Source organism: Euprymna scolopes, chromosome 29 (genome assembly GCF_053919585.1).
Source record: "Euprymna scolopes isolate OS-2025 chromosome 29, ASM5391958v1, whole genome shotgun sequence".
Taxonomy (NCBI): domain Eukaryota; kingdom Metazoa; phylum Mollusca; class Cephalopoda; order Sepiida; family Sepiolidae; genus Euprymna; species Euprymna scolopes.
The window spans coordinates 99,248,420-99,271,534 of NC_136510.1; the positions used below are offsets into that span (position 1 = coordinate 99,248,420).

General features: G+C 34.0%; 1 protein-coding gene and 1 pseudogene across 1 annotated transcript in view; one reads left to right on the forward strand and one right to left on the reverse strand.

The window, feature by feature from the left end:
* The window catches only part of LOC145252797 (osmotic avoidance abnormal protein 3-like), a 2,582,558-nt gene that overhangs the window by 337,074 nt on the left and 2,222,369 nt on the right, over window positions 1-23,115 (forward strand). The gene's annotated exons all lie outside the window — the stretch shown is intronic.
* Window positions 15,017-15,133, reverse strand: LOC145252882 (5S ribosomal RNA; annotated as a pseudogene).

Below are 23,115 nucleotides of genomic sequence, written 5' to 3' on the forward strand. Positions count from 1 at the left end.
AATATATAAATTTAAATGCATTTTCGCGCGCGCGCGCACACACACATATATGTATTACAATTTAGATGCATTTTCGTATAAATATATATATGTGTGTGTGTGTGCGCGTGTGAGAGGTTTGTGGGAGAAAATCCCTGCAAAGTGCTCGCTTATAAAGAAAAAAGAAAAACAATATAAGAACATAATATCTATACAGAAACGAAGGTCAGAAAAACATATGTTGGTAAACTTTGTTGGATCTGAAGATCGAAAGCAACGGCTTACGGTCAGTTTGCAACATAAAACTTCTGACGGTGTCTAAGTGGTTAACGATGCAGATAGAAATTCTGGGTGTGCCAAGTTCGAACTCAGTTTCTCCCACACATTGCCTTCTGTCTGACTTCCTAGAGACGCGAAAAATAAAATAACTTGAAGATGCACCATTCCTTGCATGAGTTAGTGTGTAGTCATACCGAATGCAAAGTTTCTTTCCTACAACTGCCCGTCTGTGAAACACAATACTGCGAAACTGCTTCACAACTGACTATAACATGGTCGTTTTCAAGTCCAATGTATATAAGCTCTTACTGAGTCGTCCTCTTAAATAATCAAATTTTACCAAATTTCCATCATTACCGATCATGGCGATATCTCACTGTCACTTGACACTCATTATCCTTTATCCTCCAGTGGCCTTTGGGCCTTGATAAGTAATTACCTCTTGTAATAAAATCTTATCTGAGCTTCAAATACTCTTTGGTCTATCATTACTTTTATAGCAAATATTCGACTGAGTTCCAATCTATGGTTCTCCCTTGCCAGTTTTTCATAAAAAAAAAAATTGTTTAGATAAAACCGCTATCAAAAATTTCCCCCACTCTCTATCAGTGCCTAAACCTAAACGTGGATTCCATGAACAAAGTTTCTTTCTTAGAACTGCCTGAGTGTGGAACTCTGTTCTGCAAGTTTACTTTCCAGTTGACTACAATATTGTTGTCTTCAAGTTCAATGTAAACAAGTTTTTATTGGACCGGCCTCTTAAATAAGTTAATTATACCAAATTCCCACTATTAATGAGTACTACGCTACTGTCCCAATGACTACAATGCACATATTAACCCTTATCCTCGAGTTGTCTCTGGCCCTTGATATGTGGTGACCCCTTTTTTCAAAAAAATATTTTGCCTATTTGGTCAGGATTTACTTGTAGGAGGAAACTCCTGTACAGAGATGATTATGTTTTTTAGACATTCGAATTTTATATGTATGTATGTATGTATGTATGTATGTATGTATGTATGTATGTATGTATGTATGTATTTGTATCAAAACAAAACAAAAAAAAAACAAAAAAAACTCCAGCCTTTCAAACGCTGATCTGTTCATTTGGATTTTTCGTCTGATTCTATGCATATTTAGTTTGTTTTGTATATTTTTTTTTAATGTCAAACTCATTGAATTGTACCCATCACCTTCATCCTGATCATTGAGGATATATGACTTTTGGAACGCTCCTTCATGTGTATTTTACATGTATATGTATGTGTGTGTATGTATATGTAAGTACATGCTTATAATGTGTGCCTCTGTGTGTATGTTTGCATGTGTGTGTACATGGATATGTATGTTTGCGTGCATTCTGTGTGTATGCATGTATGTGTGCATGTATGTGTTTATTTCCTTGTGTATGTGGGGTGAAGAGGGCTCCCGTAAGCCGTGGTGGAGGCAACCCCTCTAGGAGAAGCAAATCTCTGATTTAAAAAAACATAAAGCGGAAGACCAGTGCCCGCATTAAGCTGGTCTGCAGTTTAACTTGTTGCTGGCTATCTTGCTCTTGCTTGTTGCTGGATCTCAACATTTTGAACCGAGAGAGAGAGACTTAGCTGTCGTACAAAGCTAAATCTCTGTAACATCATCGTTGTATAGATACTCCCTCAGGCATTTGTCTATAAAAAATAGTCCTATAGTAATAGAAAAGTTGTGACGCGTATAGGCTTGAAATGCTGGAAGCATGTAATAATTGACCTACCATCATTATATGTATCCCTGTGTGTATATACGTATATATGTACGTATGTTTGTATATGTACATGTATATGTATATATATCTTTGTATATATGTATGTATATGTGTGTTTGTATGTATATATGCATATATATGTTTGTGTGTGTATGTATGTATATGTATGTGTATATATGCATATGTGTATGTTTGTGTATAAATGCATAGATATGTATGTATACGTAGTTAAATGTATCTGTGTGTATATGTATGTATGTATATATGTGTACGTATTTGTATGTGGATATGTATGTATATGTGCGTTTGTATTTGCATATGTGTGTGAATATATGCGTATCTATTTGTGCATGTATGCATGTGTGTATGCATATGTCTTATGTTTTATGTATTGTGTATGTATATATGTGTGTATGTTTATGGATATATGTGTGTGTATGTATGCGTGTATGTATGTATATGTATGTATAGCAATGACCGTCTTCAGTGTCATGTCTGCTTGAGTGTGTGAATTCGCCGGTACCACTAAAAAAAAAAAATAGTCATGTTAGGGCTCATGGACTTTAAGTGTCTGAGGGAGTGGCATTCGTCTGAGAAGACGTTGCAATCATCATGTGTATCTACGTATGCATATTTATCTTTGTATGTGCTTTGGTGCACACACAAGGTTACTTCAATAAGTTTCCAGATTTTTTTTTTATACAGAGATTTAAAATTGTTGTAAACTCTTTAAAATTTAATATGCTAGCATTTCAGCCCGGCGTTGCCCGGGTGTTTGTATATGTATGTTGGTTGAGCAAAAAAAAAAAAAAAAAGTGGTAGTAGGAAGGCATGCTCGAACCGGTACCGCAAAGGAGGAAAAGAACGGGGGAGGGGGGGACTGACGTCTTTATTGTTACGACCACCACCAAACCGGAAGTGACGTAGGTTAAAATTAAGGCTAGATAATCGAAAGGAGAGGATGACTTTAAAAAATATCGGTGAAAAAAGCGACCCCCCCCCGCTGTAGAAAAGTGGCAAGTTGAAGGTGAAGATATCTTTCAAAAATATCGGCGAAAAAACCGACCCGCCCCCTGTAGAAAGTGCCAAGTTGAAGGTGAAGATATTAATGATTTTAGCCAATGTTTCGATATTTGTCGTCTGAAAGGTCGAATTTCAAAACGATATTGATCGTGGTAAAATTCGTCGCCTCTGTCGAAAGTTTTAGGCAGACATGCAAACATACATACATACATTTATATATTGGTAACTAAAATTTTTCGACAAAACCGATTAAAAAGCGTGCCCTATCTCTGAATACCCTTCATGTAAAATTTCAAATGTTTAAACCAGAAATTGCCTGAGTAATTTGGAAGAGACCGCAGAGGTAAAATTTTTTAAAATTTGACCCCTATTATGACCCCTTAACATTTATTGTTTTGAGCTCAAATCAATTTATTAAGCTAGATCCATGTCCAAGGAAACTATATCTAAAATTTCAAGTGTTCAGACCCAAAATTGACGGAGGAGTTTGGTAGAGTTCTCACAGGTCAAATCGTTGAACTTTGACCCCTTAACAGCCAAATATCTGACCGAAAACCGACCCCTAGATTTTCCTAAATCTCAGTAACCTGTATATCAAATTTTGAGTCTGTAGACTAAAAATTAACAGAGTTATTGCGTAGAGAAATGTACACAGACAGACAGAGAGGCACGCACACAGACACGTTCACTTTTATAGATATATAGACTAGATTGGGTGCCCGGCGTTGCCCGGGTGTTTGGAGGTGTGTGCTGAACAAAAAGAAAGGTCCATTTTTTTTTAACTTTGATCCCTATTATGACCCCTTAACTGTAACTTTCGGATATTTTTAAGGTCAAGAAAACCTTAGAGGGTGTCGTTATGAGATAATTGAGGAGATGAAAGAGGCTGTGACGAGGGTCATTGACACGCTTACACAAGAGGACTTCCACAGGGCCTTCAAGGAAGTTGTTGGAACGGTACAAGTGCATTGCAGCCAGAGGAGATTACTTCGAAAGGGACTTGAGTTTCATGCGTGTATTATCAATAAAAATGCCTATACGAAAAAAGTCTGGAAACTTATTGAAGGAACCTCGTGCGCACGCGCGTGCGTGTGTGTGCGCGTGCACGCGCGTATATCTACGTGTGCATATTTATCTTTGTATGCATTTTGGCGCACATATTTGCATTTACATCTGCAGAGTTTTATCCAATTCACTTATTTCCTTATGTTTTATTTTCTGTTTTATTTTTTTTTATTGTTTCGTTTTTTTTTCATCATCGAATGAATTTCTAAAATGTACATCAGATGGAGACAATATTTTAAGAATGGCTCCGTTTTATGTCCGTAATCTTGTCTCTTCTACTAAAACTGTACGGCAGGAGCGAGCAAAAGAGATCCCGTATAGACAAATGGTAAATGAAAATACGGGAAGAAACAAGCAATGGAATCGTGTCAAAACACCCAAAAGATAAAGAACAAAGGAAAAAAAACCTGAAAGGTTCGGTATAATGGAATGAAAGGCTTTTCTGCGAGTAAGCAAAGACGGGAAGAAGTAAACATTACGAAAGCAGCGGAATGGGCTGCACGCGGAATATTATCAAAGCATTAAGAATTGTCATGCCATTAAGAAATGGATCGAGCCAAGCTAGAACAACGTAGGTAATGAGACGATGGGAAAGCTAGCTTGTAGAGCTTTGGAGTTAAGTGTTGAATAAACGGATTGCTGTTAACGGAATTGGCTTGAGTATCTTTTTTTTTTTTTTTTTTTTAACAAAGTCTTTTATTGTTTATGTCTTCCTTTTTGCTTTTGGTATAGATAAACGCGTGCGTATTCTTTGCGCCTGTTTCTTTGTTCATTAGGAAATGAATTGCTTATCAAAACGTTAGATGAGTTAATAGAAAAATTAAGGACGACTTCGTTGAATAGAGAGGCGAATCTGTGGTTTGTTTGGAACTAACATTCTTCATTCCGTATTTCAATATTTCTTGTACATATACTTATGATTCTCTCTCTCTCTTTCTTGTATATATATATATATATATATATATATATATATATATATATATATATATATATATAACACACTCATGCTATGTGTATACATACTCTCTTTCCATATATGTGTACTAGCAGCGAAACTCGACATTGCCCAGGATTGAATCATCTGCTATAGCGTCATAGATGACGTAATCTGCTGTCATATATTACGTATATTGTAAACAAACAAATCGACAGGAATACGCCTTTTATATATATATATATATATATATATATATATATATATATATATATATATATATATTGTAGAATGCAGATTCTTGTGACATATTTTTTATTTATCAATTTAGGGCTGTGTCATCGTCTATTCAGACAAACAAGGTATTCAAGTATTTTATTATGGATTATTAGGGAGAAATGTTCTGGAATTATGAACTTAAACTGTGAAAGAAATTTTATTGAATGATTTTGTGTTATGAGATGGAACTGCACACACGCACACATATATGGAGAAAGTTTCAAGTGAAGAGCTAGGTGTATCAGAATTTTTGTAGGAATTTTTGACACCCCTAACACGAAACTGCGAATAAAATATAAAAATATCGTAATTTCTCTGTTAAAAGTGGGTTGTTTATTTTCTTTATGGATTATACGTCCAAAATAAACTATTAAAGTTGTTTTAAAAGTAATAGAAATATTTATTTTTTTTTAAATAGTAATGAATTTTCCGAACTCAATATTTTTCAATTTTTAAACTTTAAATATCTATCAAAATTTTTCTATTGATTCTATTTTTACGATATTTTCAGGGTCAATGTGAAATTTTATGCTCTTTCCAATAAACCGAATATAATATTTTAGACAAACGTTTTTTTTTTTTAATTCACGCCTCCCCATTTTCAAGTGTCTATTAAAAAGTAAATAATTAATTTACTCACCGAAAAGTAAATAATTAATTTACTTACAAATTGAAGAGAAAAGGTCAATAAATAATATATTCGAATTTAAAAAAAAAAAAAAAAACGTAGTGTTTTTTAGAATTTTACCTGTAAAGTATGAAGTTTAAAACTTTTTTTAAACCACGTTATTTGTTTTTTTTTCTTTTTTTTTTTTAAATCGAACCTTGGTCCTTGCTCCTTTAATTGAAAAAAAAAAAAAAATTAGGGCTTGAATTACATTTTTCGAGGAGTTATAAGCTTGGAAAGACAGGGGGTCGAATAATTCACGCCTCCCATTTTGAAATGTCTATTAAAAAGTAAATAATTAATTTATGTACCAAAGTCTTATATATCACAAATTGAAGAGAAAAGGTCAATAAATAATATATTCAAATTTAAAACAAAAAAAGTACTGTTTTTTAGAAATTTACCTGTAAAGTCCGAAGTTTAAAACCTTTTTTAAAAAAAAACCCACGTTTTTTTTTTGTTTTTTTTTTAATGAAACCTTGGTCCTTGCTCCTTTAATTGAAAAAGAAATTAGGGCTTGAATTACACTTTCGAGGAGTTATAAGCTTGGAAAGATGGGGTGGAATTATTCACTATTTTCACGAAATTTCTGACACACCTAGTGAAGAGCATACACCATAGATAAACTCTTGTTTACATCTGTTTCAAAACAACGTTTATTTTAATTCATATAATGTATTATAAAAATTATAATTTTTGATTCTCTTTAGAAGAAAATTTATTTTCAAATCAGAAAGTTCAATACAAACTGAACATATCCACTTAGATCAGGGTTCTTGAACATCTCAAAACTCAAACAATTCGAGTCGGAAATGCCTCGATTTTCTAGTAAAATTTAAATTCCCGAACTATGCCGACGACAACCGAACAAAATCGACTGATGAAATGTGAACGGTGTAGTTGAGGTTTCTAAATTAAATTTTAAATACAAATTGTTTTTTATTATTTAGTTTATTTTGTTTTTTGAATTTGTTTATTATATAGTTTTTGTTTTTTGAATTTTTTTTATTTGAGAACTATATTCTGCTAAAATCAAAAAAATATTTCCAAATGTGTAGTAAGATGGTCAAAATAATCTTAATTCATAAAAAGTTCAGAACTTTTTATTAAAATATAAGGCTTAATATTTAAAAGCATTGAAAATATAACTGAGGTTCAGGGCTAGAGGAGAACCAGGGTCCGCATATATCCAACACACCCTCTGAGCTGAACGTTGAATACTTAGGCATCTACCTCAGCCAGTTTGTAGAAGTAGACCTGTAAGATCTCAAAATGGTTACCAAACGGAAGGCTACATGGTGACTATGAGATTGACCAAGGAAGGTTTCCAGGTAATTCCAGCTGTGCTAGTACACCACGAATGGAACATGATGGTGATCGTGGAAAGCCAGAAACAGGGACTCATGGCTAGTAACTGCCCCACAAATTTAGCCGACAGCCAGCTAGCGACAACCAAAAGCAGCCGCAGCAGCAGCTGCCAACACAGCAGAAGGCGAAGCAGCAACCACAGCCACAGCAGCAACCCCAGCAGCAGCAAATGTAGAAGAGGCTGAAACAACAATGCAGCAGCAGCAGCAACCTCAGCAGTAGCAGCGGCAGCAGCAACCACAGCAGCAGCAGTGACAGCATCAACCACAGCAGCAGCATTGGCAGCAGCAGACACAGCAGTAGTAGTGGCAGCAGCAACCTCAGCAGTGGCAGCAGGAGACACAGCCAGCAACAGCAACAGAGGAATAAAACACGTCCCTACACTCAACAAGCAGGGGGACAAAGAGAAAGGCTGAAACCTCCTCTGACGCGGAGAAGGTAGAAAGCAAGAGGAGGCCGCAAGTTACATTGCTTCTTTGTGCTCCCCCCAAAAAAACGGAGAAAAAGAATGAGGGTGACGATGTGATCACTGCCCACCATGTGCATGCACACAGATACACCACCAAAACCCACCCCTAGAACATCAATACTTACATACATTCCGCAAGTTCCAGTCCCACCATCAGCATCGGTACCGAAACCCACCTCCACACTGCACCTAAATCAGACTCTGGCACACGCACACCTACCACTCCTTCCCAACCGGGAAGAACTGGTGGAGAGAAGACAATCAGCATCACCCTCTCAACACACTAAAAGAGACATCAAAGCTCTCCCCTTTAAATCGGGGGAGGACATATGCAAAATCCTACACCTGATCCGTATGATCTTAGAGGGAGGGATAGAAGATTACACGGAAGCCGTACTGATCAATTTAGATTAGTCCAAAGCTTTCGATAGGGTCGACCATTGCTTCTTGGCATCTTCCACAGATTGATCTCTGTACTGTACTGTGCACTGACGGCAGTGGAACAGGTAAAGCATTAAAAATCCTTCACTATCTTCCGGTCCGTGCGTCAGGGCTGTGTGTTGTCTTCCCTGCTTTATGTCCTTACATTGGAGCTGCTACCTCGCAAGCTGAGGCGGAAGGAGGGAAGTCCAGTCCTGCGCAGGATCGCTCTGCCTGGCGGATCGAGAGCCAGAGTTTCTGCGTTTGCCAATGACATCACTGTCTTTGTGTTGAGCTCCCGAGATATTGAGGCAGTGACAGAGGCGCTTGCACAGTACGAAAAGACCACGGAGGCTAAAATCAACTGCAGCAAGTCAACTGGTTTGCGGTTGGGAGCCTGGAGGGGCACCGACTCTCATCCCGCTCCCTTCAGCTGGACTGACGGCCCGGTTCAGATCCTCTGAGTGTGGTTCAGATCTCCAGCTGGAAAAGAATTGGTCGGAAATAAAGTCAAAGGTTGAAGCCACGGTCGACTTGTATTTTACGATCAGGTTACGCTGCCAGCTTAGATAAATACTTTTGCAGTTTTAACAAAAAAGCTACAATAATATCAGAGCGTTTCCATTACACTGAACTCTCGCAGAATGCCAACATCAATATATTACATATGAAAGAGTCCGCTGTAGAATTTCCACAGGTCCGGCTAGTATATATATATATATATATATATATAGTATTTAGCTGGCGTTTTGGAAATGAGTTAATCTTTTTGACATTTTAATTGGAAAATAGGATTCAGTTTTCGAACAGCTCCTCAAAGGGAAAATATAAATTAAATATATATATATATATATATATATATATATATATATATATATATATATATTCAAAGGGAAAATATAAATTGGAATATATATATATATATATATATATATATATATATATATATATATGTATATGTATATATATATATATATATATATGTAATGTGTGTTATTTTTAAGTCTCGGTCAAAAGAATTGTAAATATTTGATTTAAATTCCTAACTTAAGTAATCTCTTTGGAAACTTTTAAGAGATGTTTGCAAATAAAAGGCAGTCCCTTTAAGAATTTTAAAATGCATCGAAAGTGCATTGCAATTTGATATCTCGGTAAAAGGAAATACAATATATTATATATATATATATATATATATATATATATATATATATATACTACTTATTTGTAGAATGTTTTATTTGTTCATATTTAAATTCATGCATGACATTTTGCAATTCATCAATAAAATATAGTTATTCATCGTTTTTATTATATAAAATTAAATATAAAATTATTAGCATTAATGCAAACAGGATAGTTGTTAAAAATGTGTGTTCTTAAAAAATATACGTTTATAAAAGTGTATATATATATATATATATATATATATATATATATATATATATATATATATATACACACACACACGCATTTTAGCCCCGCGTTGCCCGAGTGTTTGGAGGTGCGTGTTAAGCAAAAAAAAAAAAAGTGGTAGTAGGAAGGCAGGCTCAAACACGTACCGCAAAGGAGGAAAAGAACGTGAAAAAACCCTGACGTCTTTGCTGTTACGACCACCGCCAAACCGGAAGTGACGTAGGTTTAAATTAAGGCTAGACAATCGAAAGGAGAGGATGACTTTCGAAAATATTACCGAAAAAAGTGACCCCTCCATGTAGAAAAGTGCCCAGTTGAAGGTGAAGAAATTAATGTTTTTAGCCAATTTTTCGGTATTTGTCGTTTGAAGGGTCGAACTTCAAAACGATACTGATCTTGTGAAAGTTCGTCGCTTCTGCCGAAAGTTTATGGCAGATATGCATACATACGTACATACATTTATATATTGGAGTTTGGTAGAGTTCTCAAAGGTCAAATCGTTGAACTTTGACCCCTTAATAGCCAAATTTCTGGGCAAAAACCGGTCATATCGATTTTCCCAAATCTCAGTACCCTGTATATCAAATTTCGAGTCTGTAGACTTAAAATTAACAGAGTTATTGCCTAGGGATGTGTACACAGACAGACACACAGATACACACACAGACGGACACTTTCACTTTTATATATAGACAAGAATGAGTGCCCGGCGTTGCCCAGGTGTTTGTAGCTGTATGCTGAGCAAAAAAACAAAAAACAAAAAAAAACCCGTCAATTTTTTAAACTTTGACCCCTATTATGACCCCTTAACACTTATTGTTTTGGGCTCAAGTCAAGTTATTAAGTTAGATCCATGTCCAAGAGCTATATTTAAAATTTCAAGTGTTTAGACCCAAAATTGTCGGAGGAGTTTGGTAGCATTCTCAAAGGTTAAATCGTTGAACTGTGACCTTTTAATCGCAAAATTTCTGGCCGAAAATCGATCACATCGATTTTCCCGAATCTCAGTACCTTATATATCAAATTTCGAGTCTGTGGACTAAAAATTGACTGAGTTATTGCGTATGGAAATGTACACACACAGATACACAGACAGATACACAGACACATTCACTTTTCTATATATATATTAGCAGAAGTACTCGTCGTTGACTGGGTTCAAAAACAGCCAACAGAAAATGGACTGTGATTGATGAAAGTATGATAGGTTATGAAAAGGAGAGGGTTGTAAAGAGATAGGTTTTGATATTCAAAAATTTTACCCTAAGCAAAAAGTAAAGATAATTTTCGCGAAAAAATATTTTTTTATGTCAACTTTGTTTCCATTCGTAGCCAAGAGTGACCAACAAAATGATGTTTCCTTACAAAGAGAAAATGTTATATATATAATATTATAAATATACAAGAAATAAATGTTACCATAGTCAATAAAAGTTACTTTTATGGTAGAAAAGTTCATTGGTTTTTATTTTTAAGTAGTTTATAGAACCGGTTAAAAAAAATCAAAATGACAGTGACTTTGAAATGGAGAGCGCCGTTTTCAGTTTAAAGGAGGGGCACCTGAGTATTCTGTGTTAACAATTTAAGAGAATTCCGTCAACGTAAGAAATATTTGTAAATATATTTTAATGTTTTCCGTTATTTTGTGCTTGAGGAATATTCGATTATGGCATGTGTAGTTTATATAAAAATTCATTTAAGTAGTTATCACCTCAAATTTCGTTTTAATTTCGGTTCGCTGAAATTATTTCAAGTAAAGAGCATTAAAAACTATTTAAAAACAAAAAAAAACATGAAGTGAACTTTTATTGACTATGGTAACATTTATTTCTTGTATATTTATTTTTTCGGGTAGTCGTTTGTTGGCTTTTCTGCTAAACACTCTTACTAAATAATATCGACGAAATATCGAAAAACAAAGAAATAAAAACAGTTCTGAAAAAATATTGAAGCTTAACTTACTTTGGTAAAATAATTCGAAACAGCAAAATGGAATATTAAAAAAGTAAATACGTAATTACTTTAGTTTTTTAAAGCAAAGAATCAATATGAATAAGAAGAAAATGGCGCCCTTTTCAAGCAGAACAGCTTCATTTCAGTTTTACAGTATTGAACGGTGTAGTATTGCACCGTCGGATTAAGGGTTGTACTATTGTAATGTAAAGAACACGCAGAAAAGGTTGTAATCAACTGAATTCCTTCTAGTACACTAACAAAAAAAAAGCTTAAACAGATATATAAATAAATAAAAATAAAAAGGTTATGTAAATGCTTTTAAAAAGACATGTAATCACGTGAGCATGATTTTTTCTTTCTTTTGACATAACAAGTAACGTTCTTATTTTTTATTATTTATCTATTTTCAAAAGAGTGCTACGTGCAAGTGGAGAAGGGAAAAAACAGTTATGTAAAATTTGTGTCGAGAATTGTCTAAAGTTTCGACTTCTTTTTTTTTTTTGCTTTCACTTTAATAAGAACGTGAATTTATGAGGTGAATTTATTCGACACAATATGATTCAACTCAAAAAATAAATAAAAGCTAACGTGAATTAAGATTAGAGTAAAGGTGTTATTGTGGACCCTCACCCCTTTTAAAAAACCTTGTTAAACTTTGTGACATATTTACATTTTATGGAGGTCAGGCGCGAACGAACACCCAATAATTTTATTATACCATATTTCTTCAAACTGAAACATAATTATCGAAGTATACTTACGCAAATAGATATGAAAAGTCTTTGTTAAAGTTTGTGCCATATTTCCATGGAGTACAGGCGCGAACGCAGACCTCACAATTTTATTATACCATCCCTATTTAAGTTGAAACATACGTATCAAAGTATTCTTATGTACATCTATATCAAAAACTCTTGTAAACGTTTTTTTTTTCATTTTTTTATTTCTATACTTTGGGGGCCAGGCGCAAACGCAGACCCCACAATTTTTATGAAGCACCGTTCTGCCAGATCAAACATACCCATTTCTGATCCTCGATACATCTATGATTATATGTAATCAGTTTTTTTAAAATAGTCAACCATATAGGAGCCTATTCGTGACCAGATGCGCGTGCGCACACACACACAGACACACACACACGTTCAGCTTTATATTATAGATATAGCATAGATACCCGGCGTTGTCCTGGTCGACATGAAGTTCCATTTGGAACACACCTGCTATACTAAGGATATTGATCACTTTCATCGTGGGCAACGTCGATATCCCCACAACAATTTCAAAAATAAAGGAACGGATAAAACCATTAAAATGTAATCGGCCCCACCCACCCCAAAAACGTACTTGTCACCCTCACCACTAGATATTTCGGCGGAAGGAATACAAAGAGAGGAAGCTATTCTCCGGATATTTAGCACTTTTTGTTGCCCGTGCGCTGGACCCCCCCCCCCTGTAAACATAGAAAATGAATGAATCCAAACATTTGCTTTCAATCAAAATAACTGAGAGTGCTCGTGTGACCGAAAAAAAGGAGAAAACATGAGTCGCGGTGTCCGGGCTCGAACGTGAAATGCGAAAGAGAGGACACCATATTTTGCCCACACAGTCACGAGTGCTTATGACGTCATGACATTGCAAAATAAGCTTTTTAAATGCGTGAGTGACTTTCCAAAAATGTTAGGAAGAAATGGAATTCCTTTCACTGGCTTTCTTTTTTTTTCCTTTTTTTTTTTTTTTTTTTTTCGAGAAGGCACTTTACTGGCTATTTTTCGTAAAGGCACTTTCTAATATGTATAAAATGTAATTTGCCACAGTTTAAAGAGTTTTCCAAGAGAAATGTTGTATTCGATCCAACAGGTGACGCCTTTTCTGGTTCATCATAGCTGGAGATAAACTAGTTTTAAGCAGTGGTATGATTTGGTGAGCAGGTGGCGCCCAGGGAAATAACTTGAAACTGATTTCTAAAAAAAAAATCGATGTCGATAATAGTAATTCAATATATCAATATAAATAAACTTTAAATAACAATCTTAAATAGAACACTTAAAACAATTCTCTCGCTATAAACGGTAACTAACATACAGCTATTTAGTTAAATCGATTTTCATTAATGTAATATGCAAATGAGTTTACCTCTTGAGCGTATATTTTGCAAGAATCGTACGATATATAGAAACAAATGAAATAAGTTTTATGCAAGTAAGTTTTCAGTATGAAAATTAATTAGGAAAGTAATTGACCATTTTGTGTATATTAATCAAATTATGAACAAACATACAAATAGGAATACGAATTTATATATTTCAGAAATTAAAGTTTAAAAATGAATAATTTTGGAAAATGTTTAAATATTAATATTTATATTGGACAATCCTTAGCAGGCGAACTGTTCAATATTGGAGCTAGAACATCGATACGTGGAAGAAAGTTACAACTTTGCAAATTATATTTTACAACGTTTATTATTCGAAACTAGGGATACAAATTAAAAACGATTATTTTTTTATTCCATGGAGTTTCAAAGAATGGCTCTTATCATAAGAGAAAAAACATCTAGCAAAATACTATTTATATAGACTAGCTATAATTTTGCTGGTTAGCACGTAGTTTGAACATTTCAGAGTGTGAGAGAAGACATTGGAAGCAGCTGAGACCCAGGAACACTACAAAGATCAAGGAAAGTACCGAAGAGATACCAATGGAAATACTATATGATTCGTTTAAAATTCTTGTCCCAATGAGTGGGAATTCTTTAATGAATGTATTCTTGAACTAAAGGCCAAAAATGCCAGTGGGTCAAAGGTCACCACGGTAAGGCTTGAATAAGAAAAGACAAGAAAGGTAAATAGACTCTCCCTAGACCCTAAGAAGAGAAGATATTAAGCTAAATTTCATGGGAAAATTTAACTCAGGGGGAAGGTGATATATTGTGATGTAATGAATATAAGCACATCCGGGTTTTTTTTCCTGCGATATTGTGATTGGCTTATTAAACGATAAATATTAGCTTGGAGAGGCATTCTGGGATAAATGTGGAAAGACACATCGCCTCACACTTTAAACTCCACTCCGTCTATCTACTTGTACATATTGTAACATATCAGATTTATTACTCGAACTGAAGTAAGACTGCTTAGCTTATTAAACGATATATATATATATATACACACACATATATATATATATATATATATATATATATATATATATATATATACATATATATACATATATATAGGGCTCCTTCAGTCTTTGACAGATTATGGATACCCACGAAGGGGTATCTGCGCATGAAATTTTTGTGGCAGGAGGTGCGCAATCTCCAATCACAGCTCTCCTGAGTCGACATTGTTAAATACCAGTGGCAAGTGAAGTGTGTGTACAGGACGCCTGGAAACAAATGGCGAGATAAGCGGAGAGCACATACAGTGCCTAGAATTCCCAAATGGTCACCCGTCTGGTACTATCCAGGCTCAACGTTGCTTAACTTCGGTGATCTGATGAGAACCGGTGTGTCAACGCGATTATGCTGTATATACGCGATGATATATATATTCCTATACGTTTATACCAAAAAAAAAGCAGATGAAAAGAAGAAACTCGACTCACTTTTTTTTTTTTTACAAAAGCCTTTATATCTGGTATTTTCAACAACGCATTATTTAATGTCTAAACTTCTCTAATTTCTCCTTCTCCGGCCACGCGTGACTTTTCGTTTCTCTGCTGTGACGTCACTCACTGCTTCAACACGTGCTTTTCTGAACACTGGCCCCGTCTCGGACACATGCTTATCTGAACACCACTGTCCTTTTATCTCTGCTGTGGCTTCAATTTGTGCAACCGGCTTGGTCATTTGCATATGTTAACGAAGCTGCTGCTGCTATCGGCGTCAGCGGCTCTGTTACATAGGGATCATATTATATATCGTATACACACACACACGCATACGTAACTTTATATTTAGAGAGATAGAAGACAATCACAACTATCTCCTTATGATTCCGAATAGTCAATCAATCTTTTAAAACTCATAATTAATATTTTCAATTTTACGACTTTATTTTATTATCTTCATATAAAGTTGGTATGTATGTATGGTATGTATGTAATGTATGTATGTAATGTATACTTTTAAAAAATATTTTGTTTCGATTGCTGGTTTTAATCATTGAAATCTCCAATGCGTAACTGGACAGTAGAGGGTGGCAGCACGGGAAGCGAGGAAGAAGCGGAAGTTGTTGCGAATTAATAGGAAGGAGGCTTCGTGCATATAAATGGATAAGTGTCCATGCTCACCACAGATAAATGGCTTCATGCTGAAGGTTTCTGGTTGAAGCAATGCGCAATGAGGCGGAAAGATTTTGAGATTAATTTTTTTCTCAATCTGAAAGGAAATGATGTATGCTTGTGTCAATATGTGGCCAATTGATTGCTTTCAGATAGTTTTCAAAATATTTCCCACTCGAATTATATGTATCATGTAATAATGTATATATGTACATATATATAATGTGTGTGTGTGTGTGTAGATGTGTATAGTTCTGTATAGTTCATAAAACCTAGGCATTAATTAAAAGTGTATATTTATATTTATTGAAATGTGTATCAGTGTAAACATTTTCACATATATACATAGTTGAGCTAATATATATATATGTATATATATATATATATATATATATATATATATATATACATATATGTGTGTGTGTGTGCCTGTGAGTGTAAATGAAGCATGCAAATATAAAAATATAAACAAACGAAAAATGTAGATGAAATTCTCAGACATACTAACACATCTTTCCATCTATATGCTATATATATATATATATATATATATATATATATATGTATATATATATATATATACATACATATATATATATACATATATATATATACATACACACACATGCACATATGTTTTAGTGCTTTAACGTGCGTATGTATATATATATATATATATATGTGTATATAAAACTTCACAAATACAATTTTTGTAAATTTTGTGTCTTAAACTGTACAAATATATATGCACACACATATATTTACACACACATATATTTGTACAATGATATGCATACAAGTACACATACATGCACACACACGTATATGTATTGTCACACACATATACATTATATTTGTTAATACACACATGTATATAACTACAAATACAAACGGATATATATATATATATATATATATATATATATAACTGCTAATACACACTCATATATATAATTGTACAAATGCATCTGTGTATTAATGGATGTTATATATGTGCGTGTGGTTGTTAGTGTTGGAACGTGCGCATGCATGTACATAACTTGACAAATACAATTTTTGTAAATTTAGCGTGTTTTAAACTGTACAAATATATATTTAGACATATTTGTACACCGATATGTATTTAACTACAAACACACACACACATATATGTATTGTCACACATACACACACGTTTATACATGCATGCATATAACTCTAAACACACACACACACACATATATAATATATATATGAATATGTATGCAATGTTTTTGCACAGAACGCTGCACACGTACGTCCATATTTTCTTTTTATTTATCGGCCATTTATTTTCGTTTTAATAATTGCTTCACTTGTGTGCAGCTTTGAGTTCCACGAATATAAATCATTTGCTTAGTCATTCACGAACTTGTTGAATTGAGTTTCAATGAACAGATTTGTTTTTCAATTGATTCGCGAAAGGTTAACTACTTTCAATAAATTGAACACATGAATAGTTCGACAACTTCTTCAAGATGGTCTCACCAAAAAAAAAAAAAAAAAAAAAAGAAAAAAGAGGGGTTTATTCATTGTGCAGAACCAGTTCTTTTGAAATCGCATTGTTTTTGATATGCATTAAAAAAGTAGGAAAAAAAGAGTTTAATTTCTTTGATTTTGTTTTGCAAAGAACATTTACTTTGAAAAAAAAAAATAATAAAACAATGTTTTCAGAATCTTGATGCTATAAATCTTAATTCAATATTTTATTTTTCCTGTGTATTGAATAACTATCCCGCCGTCCGGCGTTGCCCAATTGTACAATACGCTTAAACATGATATTTTAATTTGTGCAGATTGCGTATCTATTATTATAGAATCGATCCTCTATTGATTATTATATATTACGAGGAATAATTTATGCGGTGGACTAATTCGCAATAATAATAATAATAATAATAATAATAATAATAATAATAATAATAATAATAATGTTATTCATTAAATTCCGTCTGTGTTTGTTTACAATATCACGTCAGCTGATATTTGGGCTTGACGACTTTAAACATGGTCTTTCTTTTCTTATAGATGAAAAAAATAATTATTATATATATATATATATATATATATATATATATATATATATATATAAATATTACAGGAGAATATTTTATGTAACCCCGGCCGGCATAACGTAAAATAATCCCCCTGTAAAATTCTTTTTTATCTTTAAGAGAAAGACTCTTTTTAAGATCGGATTTTTTACGGTTCTTGATAATTATCGGATGAATTTCTGTATAAAACATATCTAAGAACACTACCAGAGATGTGAATTACCTTTGTGTGAAATTTGCAAAAGATAGGTCCAGCCGTTTAGGAACCCATGAAGAAGGAACACGCACACACACACACACACACGGACACACACACTTTTATATAATAGTAGGGATTGATCAAAATGAAATCTACTTATCCAGGTTGTAATCATTATTATCTTTGTAGCAACATGCACATGTATATACTTTCTATGTATTAAGCTTATATATGTCTCTTATGCGTATGTACGTGTATATATGTTTATTAAGCACACACATATATGATTATCTAGTTTAACACAATAAAAGCAGAAATTCCCCTCCGGACCAAATTATCGTAGATTTGCAATAACAAATGCCACATATAATTTTATTCTGTCTAAACTGTTATCCATCATCTTATGTAACTTTAGAACGCCATTGTAGACACATTTATTCGTTATAATAAAATCTTACATTACATCCTAGGAGAAACATCACCACGATCGCCAACATCTTTATTTCTATTTAATATTCGAGAGTCGTTTCAAAAATAAAGCCTCCTATTTTTTATCCAAAAAAGACTAAAACATTGAAAACCAACGAAGACGGAAGTGGTAACATTAAAACCAGTGACCTTTTGTGCCCCATAATTTATTTTTCTCCATAGTCATTACCATTTTCAATGCATTTTTGCCAGCCTCTTTTAATGCCATGCTTATAAAAATCTGGAACACACCAGTGCCCAATATATAATAGTGATTTACAAAAAAAACAAAAAAAAAACATGATTTGGGTGCCATCAGCTAGAATCGAAACTAAAACCTTTAGCTATCCTGTAGTATTCGCTACCATATGATATAATGCCACATGGATATCAAAACTTCAAAAAGTTAATGCAGTTAAACTTATAAATTTATATGTGCGCATATTTAGAGAATACTTATTAAATTGATTTATGCCTGCCAAGTTTTTTAATTTTGACCCCTTAGCAGTTATTTGTTCCAACTAAAAACCAAATCAAATTTGTTTCACATGTTCAAATAACCAATATATCTTGCTTTCCTGCCTGCTGGAAAACTGCTTCTGTGGTACCAGTTTTCAAGAATTCTGGCAAAAGAATTGACCTAGTAAATTACCGCCCCATTAGCCTCCGCTCACTTTTCGCCAAAATATTTTAGTCCATAATTAACCAAGCTCTAGTCCATCAACTTACAGATACTAAACTTCTGACCGACCAACAATATGGATTTAGGAAAGCCTGTTCCACAGGAGACATCCTAACTGTAATCTCTGAGCGTATATACCATTCACTTGACAAAGCAGGGGAGGGTAGAGTGGTAGCTCTAGATATATCTAAGGCTTTTGACAGGGTATGGCACGAAGGTTTTCTCAGGGAAATCAAATCATATGGTATCACTGGAAGAATACTTAACATACTTAAATCCTTCTTAGATAAGAGAAAAATTCAGATTGTTCTCGATGGCCGTACATCTAAACAATATGATATAAATGCGAGAGTGCCTCAGGGGTCTATCATTGGACCTCTATTATTCCTAATATTCATAAATGACGTCCCTGACAAAATTGTCTGTCAGATGGGTATATATGCTGATGACACCATGCTCTATAACAGACACGACAAGAAAACAAATGAACACATATTTAAGGAAATGGCAGAAACACTAGAGGACGACCTCCAATCTGTAGTGGAATGGGGACAAAAATGGATGGTCACATTCAATGCTGCCAAGACTAAACTTGTTTCCTTCAATAACTACAAGAAACCTTCTCTACCGCCAATAGCAATGGCTAAAGCCTCTTTATCTGAAAGTACATCTTTTAAACTCCTCGGCCTAACATTCACAGGAAACATGAATTGGAAAAATTACATTGAGAGCATTGCCAGGACTGCTGCGAAAAAGTTAGGTTCTCTCTACTGTGCTAGAAAACTACTAACACCCGAATATAATAGTAGCCCCCTACATCAAAGTGGCAATGTGCCTTGTTTGGGGTGAAAATGTAATAAAAATATTTTTTTTTTAAATATATAAAGCTTCAAGTCTGTAAACCAAAAATTAAAAGTAGTTTGGTAGAGACCGTTCCAATACACACACAACCAGACAAGTTCACTTTTATAATTTATACAGATTTATAGTTGGCGATTCAAATGCAGAGATGTGAGTTGATTGCAAGCAAAAACAAAAAAGGAAATTTTATATGCTTATGTATGTATAGATGCATATATACGAGGTGTCCAGAAATTTTTGTACAGGCATTTAAAATTGTCGTAGACTCTTGAAAATTCAGTATGTTATTGCTATACATCTTATGAGATGACTGACCAATTTTTATTATTTCAGGTTTAAGTGAACAGCTACAGCAGAAATTGGAATACACTCTACTAAAGTCTTATTGTCACAGTTGGTGAATTTCAAAAATGTAATATGCAATAAAGTTTAAACGAAAATTGCGCCTGGAAATATAGCGGTGATAGATTAAGTAAATAAAATGACACGAGATTACGAAGGAAGTTTTTTTTTTTTATTATTTAAAAATTTAGAGATAATTGAATTGGGATAAAATAGTGTAGTAACTTAAAAGATGGAGTCTAAAAATAGATAATCGGGCGAAACGTTGAGTATTCAGGTCCTTCCACCTCCATTTTATTTCACACATATATATATATATATATATATAGTCAGGTCATATATGATGCTACTGGTACCATGTAACCCAGTCCTACCTGCCTCATAGTTTGGTCACCGACAACTAAACTGGTTCCCCATCAGACTTGTTTTCTGAGGAGTGTGTCTAGTCTCCCTGAAGGATTAAAAACAAGACCTTCCAAAGAGCGAATGAACCCCTTTTCGGGATCAATGGCCAACTAGCAACATGTATATTTATAGAAATTCCCACCTTGATGTCTGGGGGCATGTTTGAAGGAGAGATGTACGCTTTAGCCTTTGTTTAGGTATGCATCTGGGAGAGGGAGACTCTGAATTAAAATCTGAAGGCTGTTGTCTGCCCGTTCTATGGCAATTAATTGCTCTGAATAGGTTAATTAATTGTTTCAAAAAGTGTGGATGTTCCTACACAAGCCTTCGCCACTCTAATAAAATCATTGTGTGGGTTTCTGGCAACTTATGAATAACCTCCCACTTTTCATGTGAGAAATCCAATGGTGATGGAGTGAAGGCAGCGGGGACAGGTAAAGGCTATTACTGGATCTCTGCACATGGGCATGTGATGATAGATGGTGTGACGTGCCCCTTCTGAGGTTAGCTTTGTTATCCGATAAGTTAATTTCAGAAAAAAAAATGTCCTCGGTTGCACGGAAGGATGTGAAGAGCTACATGCCAGCCCGTATTTTGTTGACTTCCTCTGCCAAAAAGAGTATTTTAAAAGGGGGTAACAATTATCTGCTCTCCTCGACTTGAAACACGGACTCTAGGCTTGTGGTTTTATGAAATAGATGTGAGATGAATGAATGGATATATTTAGCAATCAGCTGTTCTATCGCTGTAAGAAATGGTCAGAGAAATTTCAGCATATATTTTAACATGAAAAGACAACCAATTCAACATGTACGTATATCTATGTTCTTTTTTTTTGTTTATATTTTAATTGTATATAATATGAACGGAATCAAAGAACGAATAGGTAATATATACAAATTTGAAAAGATGATAATATATATAAATTCATAAGACTTTCTTCTCTCTTTCCTTTTTCCTTTCTCTTTTTTGTATATATATATATATATATATATATATATATATATATATATATGGATATGTATATATCATGTCTCGCATACCAAACTCTTAGTAAAAAAGAAGAGAAAGACAAGTTTACAACAGTTGTACCCTTTTCATCATCATTTCCTTTTATGTTTTTTTTTATAATAGAACAAGGGAGACTGCTCCTGTTGATTTTTCCCTTTTGTTTATTTTCTTTGTTCTTTTTTTCAGGCGATATTTTTTTTATCAAACTCTAACGAGATTTCTGAGTTTTCATCATTTAATAGTTCTCTTAAAATGATCTGATATATCTTTATAACTGACAAATGAAAAGAGTAAAACACAAACCGACCTTTATTTTACGCTGTATGACACCAAGTATGCTTTCCTTCACATTTCTTGTTTCTTTGTTGTTATCAGCGGAGTTGCTTAGACGTGTTTTTTCCTTGGAATGTCTTCTGCAACTGACTTGCATCTCAATTCTTAACGGTTAACTTTCTTCTGAAGGGACGCTGCTTATATTTTTCTGTATTTTAAGTATATCAGCTTTTTTTTTTCTCATCGCTGTCGCCGTCGTTGTCATCGTGCCGGTTCATTTAGTCGTTTTAATTCCTTTGCATCTCGGAATTTTAACTATTAAATTTATTTATTTTTGTTAATATGATATTGACATATCCTAATATCGCCATAATGGCCATTCAAGCACAAATATTTGAGCAATTGTATTGTCCGTGTCCTTCATCAGTGACAAAGCAGCCCTGTTTACAGCACTGCTTTCCTAATGTCGGGGAGAGGGCAATAAAAGGTAATGGGAATTTTATCATGATGTCCAATGAAGGTTATCCTATTGCACAACAAGAAGGGGGGAAAAAAACGAAAGAATAATACGATAAACAATTTATTTTTTTTAATAAATGGAAAGGTAAATAGGGAAAGAAAGATATAGTCAGTTTTATGTTCACCAATAACAGTGTCTTGGTGAAGAGGTTGTTGTAATTTCGTTTCAACTGATTTTTTAAACAGTCTTTTCTGACTAATTCTGTATCGTCTTCCTTGATGAATACCGATTGAAGAAAAAGAAACCAAACCACTGGTTTCTCTTGTTTAAACTTGCGATTTTTAACGTCTTTTCTCTTGACGTGGGATAGCGAGCCAGCTTCTTTCTCGTGTTCAAAACTTCCAACAAAATGGCGTTGGAGAAATACAACACTGACATTGCTGTTCTATCTGAAACTCG